This window comes from Symphalangus syndactylus, chromosome 21 (genome assembly GCF_028878055.3).
Source record: "Symphalangus syndactylus isolate Jambi chromosome 21, NHGRI_mSymSyn1-v2.1_pri, whole genome shotgun sequence".
Taxonomy (NCBI): Eukaryota; Metazoa; Chordata; class Mammalia; order Primates; family Hylobatidae; genus Symphalangus; species Symphalangus syndactylus.
In genome coordinates, this window is record NC_072443.2 from 50,200,125 (window position 1) to 50,219,416 (window position 19,292).

A 19,292-nucleotide genomic window follows, 5' to 3' on the forward strand; every position below is an offset into this window, starting at 1 on the left:
ATTAGGTCATGAGGGCAGAATCTTTGAGAGTGAGATTAGTACCAGTAATTAGTAACACTAAGAAAACGCCAGAGAGCTAGCTCACTCTCCACCATGTGAGAACACAGTGAGACCTTACAGCTGGAATGGGCAAGTGGGCCCTCATCCGAAGCAACCATGCTGACATCTTGATCTCAGACTTCCAGGCTCCAGAACTGTGAGAGATAAAATTCTGTTGTTCCTAAGACGCCCCATCCTTTCTTCTAGCAGCTCCAATAGACTAATACCTGCTCCAGCAAGTCTGGCTCCTCATTGCCAACTAAGTCTTGGCTTAAATGTTACCTCCTTAGAGAAACTTTTGCTGTGTACCCAAAATGAAGTAGCTGCTAATTTCCATCATTTCACACATGTTCTAGTCCCTTCATGACACATTTATTGTTATTTTCAATGGCCTCCTATAATTTCTGGTTTCCTTGCTTGTTGTCTGCCCTACCCCTGTCTCCATCACCTCGAGTGGAATGTGAGTTCTGTGAGAAAAGGGCCTTATCCTTTGGTCCACAACTCTAGCCCCAGAGTTTATCACAGTGCCTGGCTCATAGTAGGCACAGAATATAGTTTTACTGAATGAATGAACTAGTGATTCACACATGTCACATCTTACCAGAACATATATTACCATAATTTACTTCTCCTTTTGTCCTCACATGAGAGGCTGGGATCTCAAATTCCTCTTCTTCCTACTCTGCTCATCCAGGGAGCCACAAGTCCGGGAAGTGGAGTACAGACTACGATGTTCAGGGACTGCCTCATGCCACTCCTCTTGCCCTGGGCCCACATAGCTTATTTCATGCCTTGACTCCACAAGCACTTCCTGAACACCTCGGTCTGTGCTAAGTGTTAGGGAATAAACACATGGAAGATAGCACCTGTCTTCAGGAGATCAGAGCCCTTCTAGGAGAGATGTCAAAAATAGGAAATGTAAATGAGGAAGTAGTTCTAAAGAGAAGAATAATACCTGAGCTGGATGTGATGAACTGAAGAATCATTGGCCCAGACAATAAGCACTGGAAGAGGGTATCAGAGGGAGGCAGCCCAGCTGAACCACAGAAGCAGGGGAAGGCTGGTGTATTTGGGGAAAATGCCGAAAGATCCAAAAATGAGCAGAGGTGAAGGAGAAATGAATGCTGTTGAAGTGAGCAGGGGTCAGATGGCTGCAATCTAGTTGATGCTGTTTAGAAGATCCCTAGGAAGGAAAAGGGAACATGAGACAATAACTTCAGGCAGCAGGAAGATGCCTTTCCTATTAGCCTGAGCAAAAGTCAGAGTTTGGAAGAACTGAAGAAGAAAGGAAACAGAACAAGGAAGATGTCCCCTTTATCCTTTTATTTTTATTTATATTTTTTAAGAGACAGTCTTCTATTGGGACTCTGGACATCTAGACATCAGTGCAGGGAGTTTCTGAGGAGACCAGCTTCCCTGGCAGGCTTAGATGTGGCCTAGCCTGAGTCAGGAGGGGAACACACGTGGGGCTGGATGTTCTTTCAGATCCCTGGCAGAGACCAAAGACAGAGTGGTCAGCTTGGCCTAGCTTCTGCGAGGGCTGGCTCTGATGTGGGAGAGGGAGGCAGTCCCCAGAGCAGGAATGCCTTCCCTGGGGCTCCTGTCCTTGCAGGGGAGAAGCTGGCCATCGTGCCCTCAGAGCCTCCTTCCCTGCAGCCCGAGGACGGCGAGTGACGGATTCCCCAGGGGGGCAAACGGAACAGATTCCCCGGGGGCGGGGAGGAACCTCTGGGCTCTGGCTTCAGCCCCATCCCGGGGAAACATTCACAGCCCCTGTGGAGGAGAGCCCTGCTGCAGGAAGACTCTAGGGCAGGGCCCAGCTGCCAGGGACCTGGGCTGTTGGTGATAGTACCTCAGTCTCCAAACTCTCTGGGCCTGGGGGCAGTTCCCTTCCTTGGTTACAACAGATTCTTACCCCGCCGTGCCCTACTGCCCGCCCCGCGGGGAAGGGGCCCAGGAGTCGACCGGTGGATAGACATTACGGTGTCTTGAGTCGGGGACAGCCTGGGCAGCACCGTCCGCGTGAGGCAAACAGGGCGCGCAAGGCAGGCGCCAGGCTCCAGAGCAGCTGCTGACAAGTGGTTCGGCGGTGCGGGTTTCCATGGAGACGGGGGCGGGGCCAGGCGACCGTGACGCGATTGGAGCGGGGCTTTTCAACTGCCAACGGCCCCGCCCAGCCTGGGCAAAGAAACGTAGCCCGGCCTGGAAGACCGAGCCAGGTACCCCCAGGCAGAGCCTGACCCCTGCTGGCAGCCGGGGCCTCCTCTCTCCAGGCACTGCTGCCTCCACACGGACCGGCGCCCTCTGTGGGTCCCGCGGCTCCCGGCCCGGCTCAGCGCCTCCAGATGCCTCACCCGGGCCCACTCCGCTGGGTCCCCAGGGACCTTAAAGCGCTGGTCACTCCCATGAGCCTCCTGACACTCCCATGGGTCCTTTGGAGTCCTGGGTTGTGAAGTTGATACTTCCTCAGTGCCGCCCGCCCGGACGCGGCTGCTCCAGGACCACAGCTGACCAAGTGCGGCCACATCCCCTGCGGGCCACCCGTCAAGGGCACAGGCGACAGGACCTCCAAGGCGCAGTGGCTCGCCCTGCCCAGGGCTGACCCTTGGGGTGGGGAGAGGGCACTAACTCGGGTCCTCTCCCCTTCCTCAAGGCTCCTTCCTCCCCTGGGGTGAAGGGCTCTCAACCCCAGCACCTCGGGGGCCTTCCTGTTTCATTCACGCCCACAAATGATCATTCGGTGTGCTGGGATAGAGAAGACAGACACGCTGGCCCCCAGGTGGGTGAGAGAGACTAGTCTATCAGTGCAGAAAATTCCCAGTAGGGACAGGGGCCAGGAAGGAAACACCAGGAAAAGTGAGGCAGGAAGATGGGGGTGACCCTACTGCAGATGGGTGCTCAGGGAGGGTTTCTCTGAGTAGGTGACATTCATTTAATTGGCAAAAGGGCTGGGCAGGGCCTGTGGAAGTCTTCTAAGAGAGGGAATGGCAGTGCCCAGCTGGCTGTCCCAGGGATGGAAATAGGGCAGCGGGTGGGGGTGGGGGAATGAGCCAGGCAGGCAGGACCCAGACACTGTGTGATGGGACCCACGGAGGCTCTGAGGAAGCCCTGGGCCTCAGAAGATGGGGAAACAGGAAGACCCACCTAGAGGCCTTCACAGCCTTCTAGGGCACAGACAGTGCAAAACAGCTCAGGCCAGAATGCAGTTTAGGTTTCAGAAGGGTGCTGGCTCCCTCATGCTCTCCTTGAGGCTAAAAGGTTCCAGCTCCTTGGTACCTTTCTACGGAGACATGGTTCTGGGGCCCCAGCTCCACGGACAGCCTTTTGATGGTTGTCGTCTACAGCCAGGAAGGGGGTGTGGACCGACCCGCCCCTTCCTTGGCCAAGTGGACAGATGAAGGGAGCAGCTGGGAGCAGGGTTGCTGGACTGAGAATTAGACTTGGAATGTAATCCAAACCCCCCAAAAGCCACCTCTTCTCTGGAGCTTGGCTTCTTCAAGAAAACTGGGGACAAGGGACAGCAAAAGCAGCTCTCAGGACCCTTGCCTCTCCACCCTGTGATGCTTTTAGATGGTTCTCAAGGGCCACACTTTTCAGAAAGAATTCTTGGGCTATAGGAAAGTAAAGGGAGGAAATGCGTTTTGAGTGGCACTTAGCCCAGGCTCCAGACTAGGTGTTGGTTTGGTGGGGTTTGCTTTTCCTCCAGCACCAGCCCCTTCACAAAACCTGAGTCCTGGCTAGGGCTGGGAGTGAGATTCCTGTTTCTAGATTTTCATCATTCCGTGTTGCCCAGGAGGAGGTCTGGGGGAAAAGGAGACAGATATTAGCAAGTATATAAAAGACAATTTAGCCAGAGAAAACCTAGAAGAGGAATCAGGATGAGGGGATTAGGAATGGCAAAGGAGGTGCTGGGGGAGAGGAAATTGGGTGTGGGGCTGGGACAAACAGAAAGGAGGTGGGTGTGGGGGCCAGGGAAGTAAAGTCCAAGAGGTCAGCGGGACCAGAAGCCACAGCATTAGTGGGGGCCTCAGGAGAGCAGCAAGCTGCATCTACCTTGGAAAGGTGGAGAAAGGACTGTAGTGAGCTGGATAGGGAGGAAGGGGGAGGTGACAGGGCAGAGGAAGCAGGGGACAGACAGGAGAAAGAGACGGTGCCCTGGGCCAGGTGGCCACCACTGCTACCATCACTGGAAGTGGAAAACTCTTTGCCTTCTCCTTACCCCTATGGCTATGATGCCTCCATTCTTCTTGCCCCTGCTTCTTTAGTAATAGGTGCTGGCAACTAAGGAGCAGAGTCTGATTTGAGGTTGCCTAGGAAACCCTCGGGGGCAGCTGTGAACCCACTAGGCTTGCCCAGTAGGGAGCTCAGGATCCCCAAATTGGACGAGCAAATAAGCTTAGTGAGTGACAGTTCCACCAATGTTCCCCAGAGTCTCAGTAGGCGTCCATTACCCCTGTGTGTCCCAGGCCTGCTCTGCCGGGTAGCCTCGGGGACCCAGGGCTGTACTTCCAATGCTCTGCAGACACACCTCGGGCTTGAATCCCATCTCACTGATTCCACAAATATTGATTGAGGGCCTACGGGGGCAAGGCCTGTGTGGCTGTGAGGGAGTCAAGGTCCCTGCTCCAGTGCGGGTGATGGGCATAAAACAGGACAACTTCAGAACCTGAGAAGGGGGACAAAGCAGAGTACTGGGAAGTGCCTGGGTGGGCACGGAGCAGCCTGGGATGGGGTAAACAGCCAATGCTTTTCCATCCATTATTGGCCAGATATCATTGGGGATCCTACCTGCTCTCTCTTCAGCCTTGGTTTCCTTACCTGGACAGTGGAGCAGGAGACCCCCACGGCCTGACCCTGCTCTGTGGGTTGCCTCTAGGGAGCCGGCCCTGCTCAGGCCTGTTCCCCCCACTCCGTGGCTGTAAGTTCTTCCTGAGAATGTTCCCCCAAATGGAGGCCACTGGCAGCAAAGAAATGAACAAGCCAAGGTTGCCCGGCCCGCACCAAGGGCTTCATGGCTCCCGAGGCACAGCCTGGGTGGACACTGGAGGGTGCTTTCTGTCTGTTGATTTTGCCCAGGTGCCTGGAGCCCTTTCCCTTGACCCAACCCAGCTCGCTGAGCCTGGAGCCCTAGCTTCTGGAGAAGAGATGTCAAGCTCTACCACAGGTCACAGGTCAGAAACAACTCTGGCCTTGTCTGATGCAAGTGGAGGCCAGATCTTGGGAAGGCACCTCCTCTCATGGGGCTGGCACTTCCAGAGGGTGGATGGCAGCAAGGTAGGGAAGGCTCTGAGGGACCCTTGGGGAGCCCAAGTGGGGCCCAAAGGGACCCTCTCTCTGGGGTGCCAAAATGGCATTGGTAGAGGGAGATTCAGCATTGACACCTGGAGGACCCTCGCCCCAAAAGTGGATCTTAAGGACAGCAGCACACTGGGAAGACAAGGGGCCCCACAACACTCCCACCCTCTCCCCAGCCAAGGGGGCACTCAGCCAAGAGGGCACATGGGGGCTGAAGTCCAGCCCACCCCCACCAACCTCCAGGCCTGGCTCCCTGACCCAGGCTACATCCATCTGGAGGGTGGATTCTCAGAAAGGCATTGTACAAGCCAGGAGTGCCCTTCAGGCGGCCGGTTCCCTCATCTGTAAAATGGGCATCAGTGTCTGATGGTGGGTGCTGAGAGACCCCTGTGGCAGTTTGGACACCTCTGTCCTCTGCTGGATGAGTCCTCTGGGCCAGGCATGCTGGGCAGACGGCAGCCTGGGCGTCTTGCCTGGCTCCTACTTGCAGCTGTTGAAGTCCACACATTGTCGACGTTTCAATGTCAGGTTTTAATGTTCTTGGACTTAAGTATCTTCATTGTCTCCACTCTAAATGCAGGGAGACCTTTGATGTGGAGACTGTGAGGTGTTTTTGCAATATGCAATATGTTCTCATTGGCTCTGGTCACCCTGCTGTGTACTAGATGTCAAAACCTCTTCCTCCTGTCCATCTGAGACTTTGGTCCTTTGACCAGCAGCTCTCCATTCCCTACCTCTGCTGCCTCCCAGCTTCTGATCACCATCAACCTACTCTCTACTTCTATGAGGTCAACTTTTTTACACCAACACTTCAATGACATCATGAGAAATTTGTCTTTCTGAGGTTATGAATATGCTAAGTAGGTTGATTTCATCATTCCAGTGCACACATCTATCTAATCATCACACTGTACCCCCTGAATGAATACAAATATGATTTGCCAATTGAAATAATGTTTATAAACATAATAAATATAATCAAATGCAGGCAGTGCTGCTTGGCTACCCAAACTATTTGGTTTTGTCTTGGTCACAGCTATCCACCTGATTTGTCAGTGCTATCTTATTAAGATGAGGTTTTTGGGCTTGGCAGGAACAAAGTAATTTCAGCATGAAATTGAGACATCTTCTGGCAGCCCTGTGGAAGCCCTGGCTCATTTTATTCACAGAGGCTGAGGTTATACCATCTGGCTGCCCAGCATGGAGGGAGCTGGCTTCCTGGGATGTTCCCTGGGACAATGATCCTTCTGGATCTTCCCCACTGCTGCTGGTGCTCTGGGAGAAGAGCAAGGCCACAGGGCCATGCTAGGGTGCTTTGCGTGAAATGGTTCATTTCATCTGCAGAACTGGTAGGGGACTGGCAGGAACAGTGGCCTGTTGCCCTGACTCCTGGTCCTCCTCAGGCATCTGAAAATGTGAAAGGCCAGCTGGCTTTGTGTCCTCTTTGACTCCACAGGGAAGGTGGAAACTTTCGCAGATGGGCAAGTTCAGGTGGGGCCTACAGGAGGAAGGGACTGTGCTCTGATGTTTTTCCACTAGATACTCTGATGCTTTCCATTAGAAATGAAAAGAAGTTGGTGAGTGGTACCTTCTTTGAGTAATTTTTTTCTGTAGGTCCTTAGAGTTCTCCAAGTAAAATGGCAGGGTCCTGGCCAACATAGTGTACAGGATGATGCCAAGGCTCCAGGCACTGATGGTAGGGCATTGGTACCCATGGCCCAGGAAGAGTTCTGGGGCTACACAAGAGTAAGCCATATGAAAGGTTCTCAGCCTCTTCCCCTCCCTAAGTGTCATGCTGAAGCCAAAGTCAGTGATATTAACATTGTGTTCTTCATCCAGTAGGATGTTTTGCAGCTTTAGCTCTTGATGTGCGATGTTCTGTGGCAGTACTGCAGTGCTGACAGAATCTGCCTGAACATGGTCCAGGCCTCCTCCTCCTCGATATGGCCATGGTGGCGTATCTGGTGGTGCAGCTCTCGTCCTCCAGTGTACTCCATCACTAAATGGACAGTGTTTGCTGTGTCAATCACCTGGTAGAGTTGAATGATGTTCAGGTGATTGAGGGTCTTCATGATACTTATCTCTCTCTCTGGAGAGTGATGCTGGGGAAGCCACGCTTCTTAGAGATGATTTTGATGGCCACTGGGTCCCAGTTAGCATATGCTGGGCCGGTTTGAGGTCACTGAATGTACCCCAACTGATGGTCTCAAAAAATCCTGTACTTTTGGATCTCCTCATCAGGTGAGTTTGAGGCCAAGCCCAGCTCCATAGTGCCTCCTAACTATGCTGACTACAAATCAACCTCTATAAACTATTCTAACTAATGAAAACACTAATTATACTAACCAGGTTGACAATACTAACAAACCACACTAATTATACTAAATACACTAATAATCTTGACTATAATACCTATGCTAAAATACTAAGCAATGATACTAACTACACTAAAATACTAAGCAACTAAACTGACTATAAACACTACGCGAGAATACTAAGCAATGATACTGACTATACCAACTATGCTAAAACACTAAGCAACCATATTGACTATACAAACTGCTAAAATACTAAAAACCATGCTGACTATGCTAAAAGACTAAGTAACTATACCTACTGTAATAACTATAAGCAAAGATGCTGTTGTTACAGACTATGCAAAGAAACTAAGGAACAATACCGACTAACTACACTAACAGTACTACACAATGATACTGAGTGTGCTGACTACTACAAAATACTAAGCAACAATATGGACTGTACTGATCACAGTAAAACATTAAGCAACCATATCAATGATACTGACTACACTAAAATATTGAGCAACCATAAAAACTATGTTAAAATACTAAGCTACCATACTGATTATGTCAAGTACACTAACAAAACTAAGCAATAATAATGACTATTATAACTATGCTATAATACAAATAAATAATACTGACTGTAATAACTATACTAAAATATAAAGAAACCATGCTAACATATACAAATTTCACTAAAATATTAACTAACCATATTAACTATACTAGCTGCACTAAACTGCTAAGCAACGATACTGACTATACTACCTATGCTTAAATATTAAGAAATTATACTATCTATACTGACTGTGCTAAAATAGTAAGCAACTATACTAAGTATACTCACTAGACCAACAGTGCTAATTAATGATACTGATATGTGTCTCCACCGAAATATCATTTTCAGTTGTAATCCCCAGTGTTGGATGTGGGGTCTGGTTCGAAGTGATTGAATAATGGGGGCAAAATTCTCATGAATGGTTCAGTACCATTTCCCCTTGGTGCAATATACTGAGTGAGTACTTGGTAATGTTAGTTCTCACGAAATCTGTTTGTTATACAGGGTGAAGTATTCCCTACTCTCTATCCTGCTTTTGCTCAAGCCAGGGAGTGCTGCATCCATAACACCTTCCACCATGACTGTCAGTTTCTTGAGACCTCTCCTAGAAGGGAAGCAGGTGACAGTAACATGCTTCCTGTACAGCCTGTGGAACCATGAGCCAATTCCAACCCTTTTCTTTATAAATTACCCAGTCTCAGGTATTCTTATAAGGTATTGTGAGAATGGACTAATATGGCAAATTGGTACTGAGGAGTCAGGCATGGCTCTGAAGGTACCTGAAAATGTGGTAGTGACTTTGGAACTGGGTAATGGACAGAGATTGGAAGAGTGTTGGGGGTTCAGAGCTCTGAAGACATGAAGCTGAGGGAAAGTTTGGAACTTCCTAGAGATCACTTAAATGGTTGTGACTGAAATGCTCATAGTGATATGGACAATAAAGTCCAGGCTGATTACGTCTCAGATGGAGATGAGGAACTTTTTGGGAACTAGAGCAAAGGTCACTTTTGTTACGTGTTAGCAAAGCCCATGGAGGCATTGTGCCCCTGCACTAGTGATCTGATCTTTGAAATTGGGAGTGATGATTGAGGGTACCTGGCAGAAGAAATTTCTAAGCAGCAGAGTGTTCAAGATGTGGCCCGGCTGCTTCTAATGACCTCTGATGCTTATATGCACAGGCAAAGGAATGATACAAAAGTGGATCTTATATTTGACAAGGAAGCAGAGTGTAAATGTTTGAGAAATTTGCACACCAGCCATATGGTAGAAAAGAAAAGCCCATTTTCAGGGGAGGAATTAAAGCAAACTACAGAAATTTGCGTAAGTAAAAAGGAGCCCCTAGAAGGGTAGATCCACTGGCAGTTGCATGCTGTGCCTGAAAAAGGTGTAGGCAGTCAACACAAGCCTGTGAAAGCAGCCATAGAGGTTGTACCTTGCAAAGCCTTGGAAGCAAAGCTGCCCAAAGCCTTGGGAGCCCACCCCTTGCACTACTGTTCCCTGGATGTGAGACATGGAGTCAAAGAAGGTTACTTTGGAGCTTTAGGAGTTGATGACTGCCATGCTGGGTTTCAGGATCTCATGGGGCCTGCAGCCCCTTTGTTAGGGCAGATTCCTCCCTTTTGGTAAGGGAGTATTTACCCAATGCCTATACCCTCATTGTATCTGAGAAATAACTAACTTGTTTTTCATTTCACAAGCTCATAGGTAGAAGGGACTAGCCTGTCTCAGACAAGATATTGGACTGTGGACATTTGAGTTAATGCTGGAATGAGTTAAAACTTTGGGAGACTGGGGGAAAGGTATGATTGTATTTTGAAATGTTATAGGGACATGAGATTTGGGAGGGCCCCAAGACAGAAAGATGATTTAGATCTCTGTCCTCACCCAAATCTCATGTCTAATTGTAATTCCCAATGTTGGAGGTGGTTGGATCATAGGGGCAGAGTTCTCATGAACAGTTTAGGACTCTCCCCTTTTAGTGCTGCATAGTAAGTGAGGTGTCATGAGATCTGGTTGTTTAAAAGTGTGTAATGACTCCCCACCCCCTCTTTTTCTCCTGCTCCAGGTGTGTAAAATACTGACTCTCTTTCGCCTTCTGCCTTAAGTTTCCTGAGACCTCCCCAGAAGCTGAGGAGATAACAGCATTATGCTTCCTGTACAGCCAGTGGAACCATCAGCCAATGAAATCTCTTTTCTTTATAAATTACACAGTCTCGAGTTTTCTTTCAAGCAAAGCAAGAATAAATTGATACAGATACTAACTTTGCTAACTGCAGTAAAATACTAAGCAATCATACTGGCAGTACTGACCACGTTAAAATGCTAAGCAATGACACTGACTATACTGGCTATGCTAAAATACTGGTGCTGACCATACTGATGGCTCTAATGATGATAAGCAACAATACTCACTGTGCTAACCACACTGAACTACTAAGCAACAATACTACCTGTATTGACTATGCTAAAACCATAAGCAACCACACTATACTGACTATGCTGAAATACTAAGCAACTACACTAACTATGCTGACAATGCTAACACATTAAGCAACCGTACTGACTATATTGACTACTCAGGAATACTAAGCAATGATTCTGACTATAGTGACCATACTGAAATACATAACCAACCATCCTAACTATACTGACTGTGCATAAGTGATGATACTAACTATACTTACTGCACTAACAGTGCTAATGATACTGACTACACTAGAATACTAAGCAATGTTAGTGACTATACTGACTACACTGAAGACGCTATGCAACAATAATATTGTTCTAGCATAGTAACTAACTATTGTTACTATCTAGAATACTATCTGTGCTAGAATACTGACTAAACTGACTATGCTATAATACTAAGGAAATACATTATAGCACCTATAAATTATAGCTAATTTATTAAGGCAACAATAGTGACTATATTGACTATGCTGAAATACTAAGCAATGATACTAGACTCTTCTTTTTTTTGTTTTTTTTTTGTTTTTTTTGGAGACAGAGTCTCACTCTTTAGCCAAGGCTGGAGTGCAGTGGTGTGATCTCGGCTCACCGCAAGCTCCACCTCCCAGGTTCATGCCATTCTCCTGCCTCAGCCTCCCGCCTCCCAAGTAGCTGGGACTACAGGCACCCACCACCACGCCCGGCTAATTGTTTGTATTTTTTAATAGAGATGGGGTTTCACCGTGTTAGCCAAGATGGTCTTGATCTCCTGACCTCACGATCCGCCCACCTCGGCCTCCCAAAGTGCTGGGATTACAGGTGTGTGCCACCGCGCCCGGCCTAGACTAACAACTCTTAACATGCTTAGACATGATATTGACCATACCAACTATGCTAGCAATACTCAACATTGACACTGCCTATACTAACTATGCTAAAATATTAAGAAACCATACTGACTGTACTAACTACATGAATGGTTAAGCAACCATACTGACCATGCTAACTGCACAAAAATACTAAGCAATGATACTGATTGTACATTTATGCTAAGATGCTAAGCAACATTACTGACTGTATTAACTACACTAAAACAAAAAGCAACAATACTGACCACACCAACCCTGCTAAAATACTAAGCAATGATACTGACCATGCTGACTATGCCAATATGCTAAGCAACAATATTGACTCCAGGGACTCCTTCCAAAAATGGGTCTTTTGGCCATGGTGAGGCGCAGCCAGCGGCAGGGGAGGCACAGCGTGGGGAAAACAGTCCTGCCTCTGGTTTAACTGTTTGGAATTTCATCAAAATTCCCAAACTTGTGCCATGTCCTTCTCTAGCTGGGGAAGAATTGGGTACATCTCCCACTACTTGAAGGAGGCAGCACAGCTTCTGGGGGCATTCCCAGTGCTGGCACCCCGCTGGTCACCAGGCCTGACTTCTCCCCACCGATGTCCATCTATATCACCTGGATCACCAACCACCAGAACCCTTTCTCCTTTGGCAATGCCATGCCAGGCCTGACCTTCCACTGGTCTGTCACCAATCGGGACATCCTGGATCTCCAAGGGCAGCACCACAAGGTAGGTAACCACCTGCCCGGATCCCACCTCCCACCCCTGTCCCAGGCCAGCACCCCGAGGGGCAGGGAGGGTTCCTGCCACATTGTCCCACAGGAAGTCCCCACCCTCACACCCAGAGAGGCCCTTTCTGGCCTCTCCCAAGGCTCGGTGGGACTCCCTTCTCCCAAATGCTAACCACACAGACAGGGTGGGTAGGTTCCTCTCCTAACAGAAGTGGCCATGTGGGGAAGTCACAAAAGTCCTTGGGAGGTCAGAATCTGCAGCTTCTGACCATTTTCTGAGATGATGTCTGGCAGCCCTCAGTTTCTCCTGGTTTATCCCAGAGGCCAAACTCCCCTTCCCTTAGCCCTGTGGGAGGCCCTGGCTCCTCCTGAGATGTGAGAGCTAGAAGGTGCCAGGGAGAATCTACTAAGTCCCTCTTTGTGTTAACCAAGGCCAGAAATGGGAAGGGACTTGCCCAGGGTTGCCCAGCAAGCCAGTGGGGAAATGGGACTGGGCACCAGCCCCTGTAACTCCAGGCTCAAGCCCAGTTGGGCACACAGGACCCAAGCGGACAATGGGTTGAAAAGTCACTCCCTGCCCACTCCAGAGACAGCTGGGATAGAGGCTAGGGGAGAGGCCCTAGAGTAGGACCAATGCCTCCCTACCCCACCCAGTGGGAAGAGGGTCTTGTCCCCAGTGCCTGGGGGCTCTCCCAGATTGCTCTAATGGAACACAGGCAGTGAGACTTGTTAACAGATATCCCAAAACAGAGCAGTCTGTGGGGACACACTGCAAAACCCAGCATTGCTCTGGGGACCTACACACACTGAAGGCTGTGGGACGGCCTGTTGTGAAGACCCCTGGCTTGCACGGGTTGGCCCAGTGTTTTCCAAATGCACATTGTGACATGCAAGCAGGGCAGGGCCCGTGTGCCTTTGCTGGGGAGGATCACATCTGTGAGACCCGGCCCTGAGAAGCTCTCAGTCTTTGGGCGGGGGTGGGGGGCGGTGACAGCAGCTCATTGCAGTGGGATGGGCATCCATGTGCACTTAGGTGCTGTGGGAGCCCAGAGCTGGGGCCGAACGAAGGCTTCACAGAGGAGTCGTGTTTCAGGATGGGAGGGACTGGCAAAGGCCTGGAGGTGGGAACTCACTTGATGTGTTACAAAAGTAGCAAGGAATTCTGAACTTAGGGTCTGGGGTGCCCCTTCACACAGGGAAAGGCTGGCGCTTACCGTGTCCCAGTGGCCATTAATGTAATCATCTGTGTTTATTTAACAAACATGCACAAAGCACCCCACAGAGGCTGAGGTGCCCTTGCGCACTTTCCAATATTGCCTTGTCCAGTCCTCAGGTGAGGCCTGTGGGGCAGGGGCCGCAGGGGCTGCTGCCTGCTGATGCCCCTGAGGTGGGGAGGAGCTGGGAGGGAGGGAGTCAGACCAGTTTCCTCTTGGACAATCACATGTTAGTTCAGATGATATTAGCCATGGGCCCAGGACTCAGGCCCAAGGGGCGTCCAGCTGGTCTGATCAGAGGCCAGTGGGGAGCTCAGGGAACAGCTTTACCTGCCAGCGAGTGACTGCCCCTGAGCCAGGCTGGGAGGAAGAGGAGGCAGCAGCCCCGAGGGGCCTGAGAGAGGGGACTTACACAGGTGGTGGACACATCTGAAGTCTTGCAGAGAAGGGGCCTGGAGTTCCCAGGTAAGTACTGTCACCACGGGCTTGGGGAGCCACCAGGGCTTTGGAGCACCTGGGCATCCCAGGATCAGATCTGAGCTGACCTCATGAGGCGGATCATCTGCTGGACTGAGCTCCTCGCCAGGCCCCTGTGTGTGTCTATGTGGATCCTGCAAGAACGTGGCCAGACAGAGCCAGCCAGAGGGGCCTGGGAGGTGGAACAGGGGTTGTTCTGAGACGGTGGCAGTGAGGAGCAGGATGTCTCTGTGAAGGAGCAGTTAGGTGGTGCCTTGACCAGGCTAAGTCCCGGAACAGTTACCCTGAGCAAGATCCTGGTGCTGGAGTTGTGCGTGCTGCCCTCCGTGCTCACATCCTGGCAGGTAAAGTTTTCCCTCACTGGGCACGGAGGGAGAGGCCTGTGTTTCCAGGCTCCTTGAAGGAACTCCCATTAGGCTGCACGAACGTGAGCCTGCCTGCCTTTTCTCATCACATCTTTCTTTGACCTCTTCTTTTTTATTTTTCCACAGGGTCTTGCTCTGTTGCCCAGGTTGGAGCATAGTGGCGTGATCACAGCTCATTGCACCCTCGAACTCCTGGTCTTAAGTGATGCTCCTAGCTCAGCCTCCCGAATAGCTGTGCCATCACACTTGGCTATTCTTTAAATTTTTTGTAGAGACGGGATCTCACTATTTTGCCTCATGCTGATCTCAAACTCCTGGCCCCAAGTGATCCTCCCATCTCAGCCTCCCAAAGTGTTAGGATTACAAGTGTGAACCATTGCACTTGACCTCTACCTATTGTTAGTTATTTGTGTCTTTCCTCTTTATATCTACATCAGTTTTTACCATAGAGTTGTCTATATTACTCATCCTTTTCAAAGAAAGTTTTTTATTTGATTGATCGAATTCACTTTTGCTAATTCACAAATTTATACTTTTACCTTTGTTAGTTCCTTTGTATTATTTTCTTGGAGTCATTTTGCATTTTTTCCTATTCCTTAAATTGAATATTCAACTTATCTCCTGTTTCCTTTTATAAAATAAACATTAACTCAAAAATAATACATGCTCGTCTTTTTTTCAAATAACTCAAGCAACATATAAAAGTTGAAGGGTTGGGAGGCCAAGGTAGGTGGATCGCCTGAGGTCAGGAGTTCCAGACCAGCCTGGCCAATATGGCAAAACCCCGTCTCTACTAAAAATACAAAAAAAATTAACCAGGCGTAGTGGCAGTGGCCTATAGTCCCAAGTACTCTGGAGGCTGAGGCAAGAGAATCGCTTGAACCTGGGATTTGGAGGTTGCAGTGAGCTGAGATCACACCATTGCACTCCACCCTGGGCAACAGAGCAGGACTCCATCTCAAAAAAAAAAAAAAAAAAGTTGAAGGAGACAAAGCAAAATATAAGACAATGATCATCTCGGAGTCTTGCAATAATGATTTATTGTCAATGTATGATGATCATTATTCCAGATATCTCTCTAAACATTTAAATAGATAGGATATAGAGAGATACTATTTTATAAAATATGGTCATGCTAATTGTAAAATAAAACATAAATGAAATTTTAAGAAAAAAGGCTAAAGTAAAACTGTAGGAATTATTTATTCAAAATTTTCAGACTTTTTTTTCAAAAAAGATGTTAGTTCCTCAAAGATTTCTTTAAAAAAACATGATCATGAAACAATGAAATTGAAGTCATTATTATTAACAAGTTCCAATTTTCAACTGTATGTTTTCACTTCCTGGTAAGAAAAATAAAGAAATTAGAACGCTTATACTTTCTCCTACCTCTCCTCCTTCTCACTCATGATTTTGTACTTTTATCATTATTTTTTTACATTGTCAGCCTCTATAATATTAGTATTCTGCTTGGTAACCATACTTCTCACAATTTAGTCTTACTTATTTAAGTGAATATTTAAGTAGATTTGATGTCAAACACTAACCTTCTTCTCATGGCTTTTGCATTTATGAATTTTAATATTTTAATCACTTCTTTGTTGCTTTGTTTGAATTGTTCCAAGTGAATTTTTTGTAAAAAGGATCATGGTTGTTGTTTGCCCCGAGCTTTTTCATGCTTGAGAAGGTCTGCCTGTTACATACATATATATGAACAGTTTAGCTAACTGCAACATTCTTGTTCATACTTTCACTCTGAGTTTGTAGATTTCCCTCTCTCTCTTCTGGAATGGGGTGTAGACATGGACAATTCTGAGAACAAGTTTCCACCTAGTATTGTGTATTAGCTATTTATTGCTGCAGAACAAATTTTCCCAAAACTGAGCAGCTAAAAACAACAAATACTTATTATCCCACAGTTTTTATGGGTCCGAAATCTGGAAACAGGTTAGCTAGATGATTCCGGCTCGGAGTCTCTGTGAGGTTGCGGCTAAGCTGACGAATGGGGCTGCAGCTACCTGAGGCTCACCCAGGGCTGATGGATTTTCTTCCAGGCCCACTCAGGTCCTTGTGACATGGGCTTTTTGAAGGTTTTGATGGCAGGTTACTCCCTTGATGAGTGACTGAAGAGACACAGAGAGAGAACTCATGCTAGAATCCACATCTTTTCATAACCTAACTTCAGAAGTGACATACCATCACTGTCACTTCCTGCTGCCTTCTGTCACCTACAGATGAGCCATTAAGTCCAGCCCACTTTCAAGGGGAGAGGAAGTAAGCACCACCTCAGGCACAGAAGAACAGAAAGAAGTTGTGTGCATATCTTTAAGACAACCACATACCAGGAACTGCTTTTTTTTGGTACAGAAACTATCTTTTTTAAAATTTACCCTTGACATTTGGAAACTTCATCCAGCTATGTCTGAGTTGCAAATTCAGGTATATCTTTAAAATAATTTTCTTTGATTACATCTTCACATATTGTTTTCATTTTACTTATTCTTTCTTCTTTTTCAGGAAAATGAATTATATGTTGGATTTCCTTTAGTTTCATATTTAATATATCTGTAATTCTCTCCATGGAAAAGGCAGGAGCACCTAGTGCGGGGCTTGCTTGGGAAGGGAGCAGCTTCTTAGTTGGTTGGGGGAAGGGGATGTATGTTCCCTGCACCTTTGGAGGGGAGGGTGGCCTCAGCATTGGAGGCATGGGAGTTGGGGGTGTACCCAGGATTTGAGGGGTGAACTCCAGGAGGCTGAAGATGGACCCCAGGAACTGATGGATGGACCCCAGGAGATTGGGGGTGGACCCCCAGGGCCTGAGGGTACATCCCTAGGTCTGGTGGGTGCACTCCCAGGGCCTGAAGGTGAACGGCAGGGGCTGCTGGGTGCACCCCTGGGGCCTGGGGGTGAACCCCCACTGATGGGGGAGGATGGAACCCTGGGGCTGGTGGGTGAACCCCATGAGCTGGTGGGTGGACTCCAGGGGCTGATGGGTGAACCCCGGGGGCTGGAGGATGGACCCCAGATGTGGGGTTGCACCACTGGGGCTGGGGGGTGGACCCCTGGAGCTGGCGGGGGCAGCTGAGGTGGTCCCAGGGGCCCTGAGGGTGCAGGCCCCATAGGGGGCATGGGTGGCAGAGGCAGACCTCCTGGAAGGGGCGGTGGCAAAGACTCAGACAGCAGCGGCCAAGGGGGCAGATCATTCATCGGCGGGGGTGGAGGCCACTTCACCCCAGGGGTCCAGTGGAGAGGCTGGGGCTTCTCCATCTTAAAGTGGAACTGGAGGAAGAACTGCTTGGTCTCCCGGTTCCAGTGTGTCCAGAACGTGCCTTCTACCTTGTTGATCTCCCCGCTCGGCACCTTGAAGGTGATGGTCTCGTAGGGCTCAGTGGCCATCAGCAGGTCATGCCAACGCCGGTCCAGGGGCTTGATCCTCTGTTCGTATGCAGACATGAAGTGGTGGCACAGCATGATGCCACCCCCTTAGCCTCCTTGGCTGCTCGCCTGGCCAGGTTGGTCTGGTGCTTCTTCCCCTGGGTATGTGCCAGATAGCTCCCCTTCTTGTTGAGAAGCATCACGCAGAGCTTGCATTCTTAGGGGCCCAGGTGGTTTTTCATTAAGTATGGGTCCTTATTGATGTCGATGGTTTCCAGGGCCAGCTGCCAGAGATGCTCCCTGCAGTCATGATTGCTCTCAGAGGAGGAGGCCATGCCCCTGCTCCTGGTCTTGTCCCCAGTGCGATGCTGGAAGTCCATGGTGACAGCATTGGGCTTTAGCAGACTGGGAGACACCAGAGCCTGAGGCCACACTATGGCCTCCTCGATCGGCCACTGCCACGACTTTGTTTGGCACACCTGTAGTAATTTGTTATAGCAGCCTGGACTAAGCCTGTCCTCAATACCTTTCACCAAATCTGTTATCTCTTTGGCCCCAGGGAGGCATCTAACCTTAGTTCTCAAAATTCAAGAGGTTAACAGTCATCAAACCTGTATATTATGAGCCTTTGCATGCTGCAGCTCAGTTGTCATTGCTTCTTCTCCCGTCCTCACCGCTTGTAGTCTCCTCTGCCAGAGGCTGGATCATTGAGAGTGAGGAGACCATATTTCCCATTCAGCTTCTCCCACTTCCTGGGTATTCCTTGTTTTTCTCTGCATCCTGCTCTTGCCCTTAGAGCTGGTTGATCCATCACAGAACCATTGGATGGGCCTTTCAGAACCATGACACAGTTCTTAGGAAAATCTGTGTTCTAATTAAGATATAAAGAAGCACGGGCTCTAAGACCAGACACCCTGGCTTCGAAATCCAGCTCCACTACTCACTAGTTGGTTGTCTTAGCCAATGTTTGTATAAGACTAATACCTTGTTAAACTCCTACCATAAAGTTTTGGTATGAATTTTAAATGAGCTAATTCACATAAACTACTTAGGACAGCATCTGGCCTATGGTAAGCACTCAAGTATTTGGATAATATCTCATTATTTATTCCTCTTAACGGCCCTATAAAGTGGAGATTAATGTCTCCATCTCACAGATGAGGAAAGCAAGGATAAGGAACAGAATGTGATTTGTCCAAAGTCACAAAAATGGTAAGGAGGGTAACTGAGACTTAAATCCTGGCTCATTTACCTCTGGTGGTAGTACTTTTTCCAGAATGAATACTGTACAATGTTGTATTGTTTTTGGTGGATTTTGAGGGAAGGAAGAAAATAGAATTGACTTTACTTCATCATCTTTAACTACAAGTTCTTTTTTCTTTTTGTGCCCATGATAAATACATCTTAAAGCTATGAATTTTCCTCTAAACATGGATTTGGCTCCCCATAGAAGTTGTGATGGTTGGCTATCATTGTCATTTATTTCTAAATAGTTTTTAATTTTTTAATCAAAAATTTAAAATCAGTTTTTAAAAATTAGATTGGTTTTAATTTTCTCTTTAATGCAGCAGTTATTTAGGAGGTATGTTTAAATATTTTAAAGGGACAGTTTTTTTGGTCACTGTTGA

General features: G+C 48.2%; 1 long non-coding RNA gene and 1 pseudogene across 1 annotated transcript; both read right to left on the bottom strand.

The window, feature by feature from the left end:
- Positions 1-407: 407 nt before the first annotated feature.
- On the bottom strand, positions 408-2,200 carry LOC129471518 (uncharacterized). The gene is made up of 3 exons (XR_008653614.2): positions 1,955-2,200; positions 995-1,222; positions 408-869 (listed from the first exon to the last, which is right to left on the bottom strand). It is a non-coding gene; the product is annotated as an uncharacterized lncRNA (long non-coding RNA).
- A 14,692-nt stretch (positions 2,201-16,892) lies between these two features.
- On the bottom strand, positions 16,893-18,044 carry LOC129471510 (splicing factor 3A subunit 2-like; annotated as a pseudogene).
- Between the last annotated feature and the right edge of the window lie 1,248 nt (positions 18,045-19,292).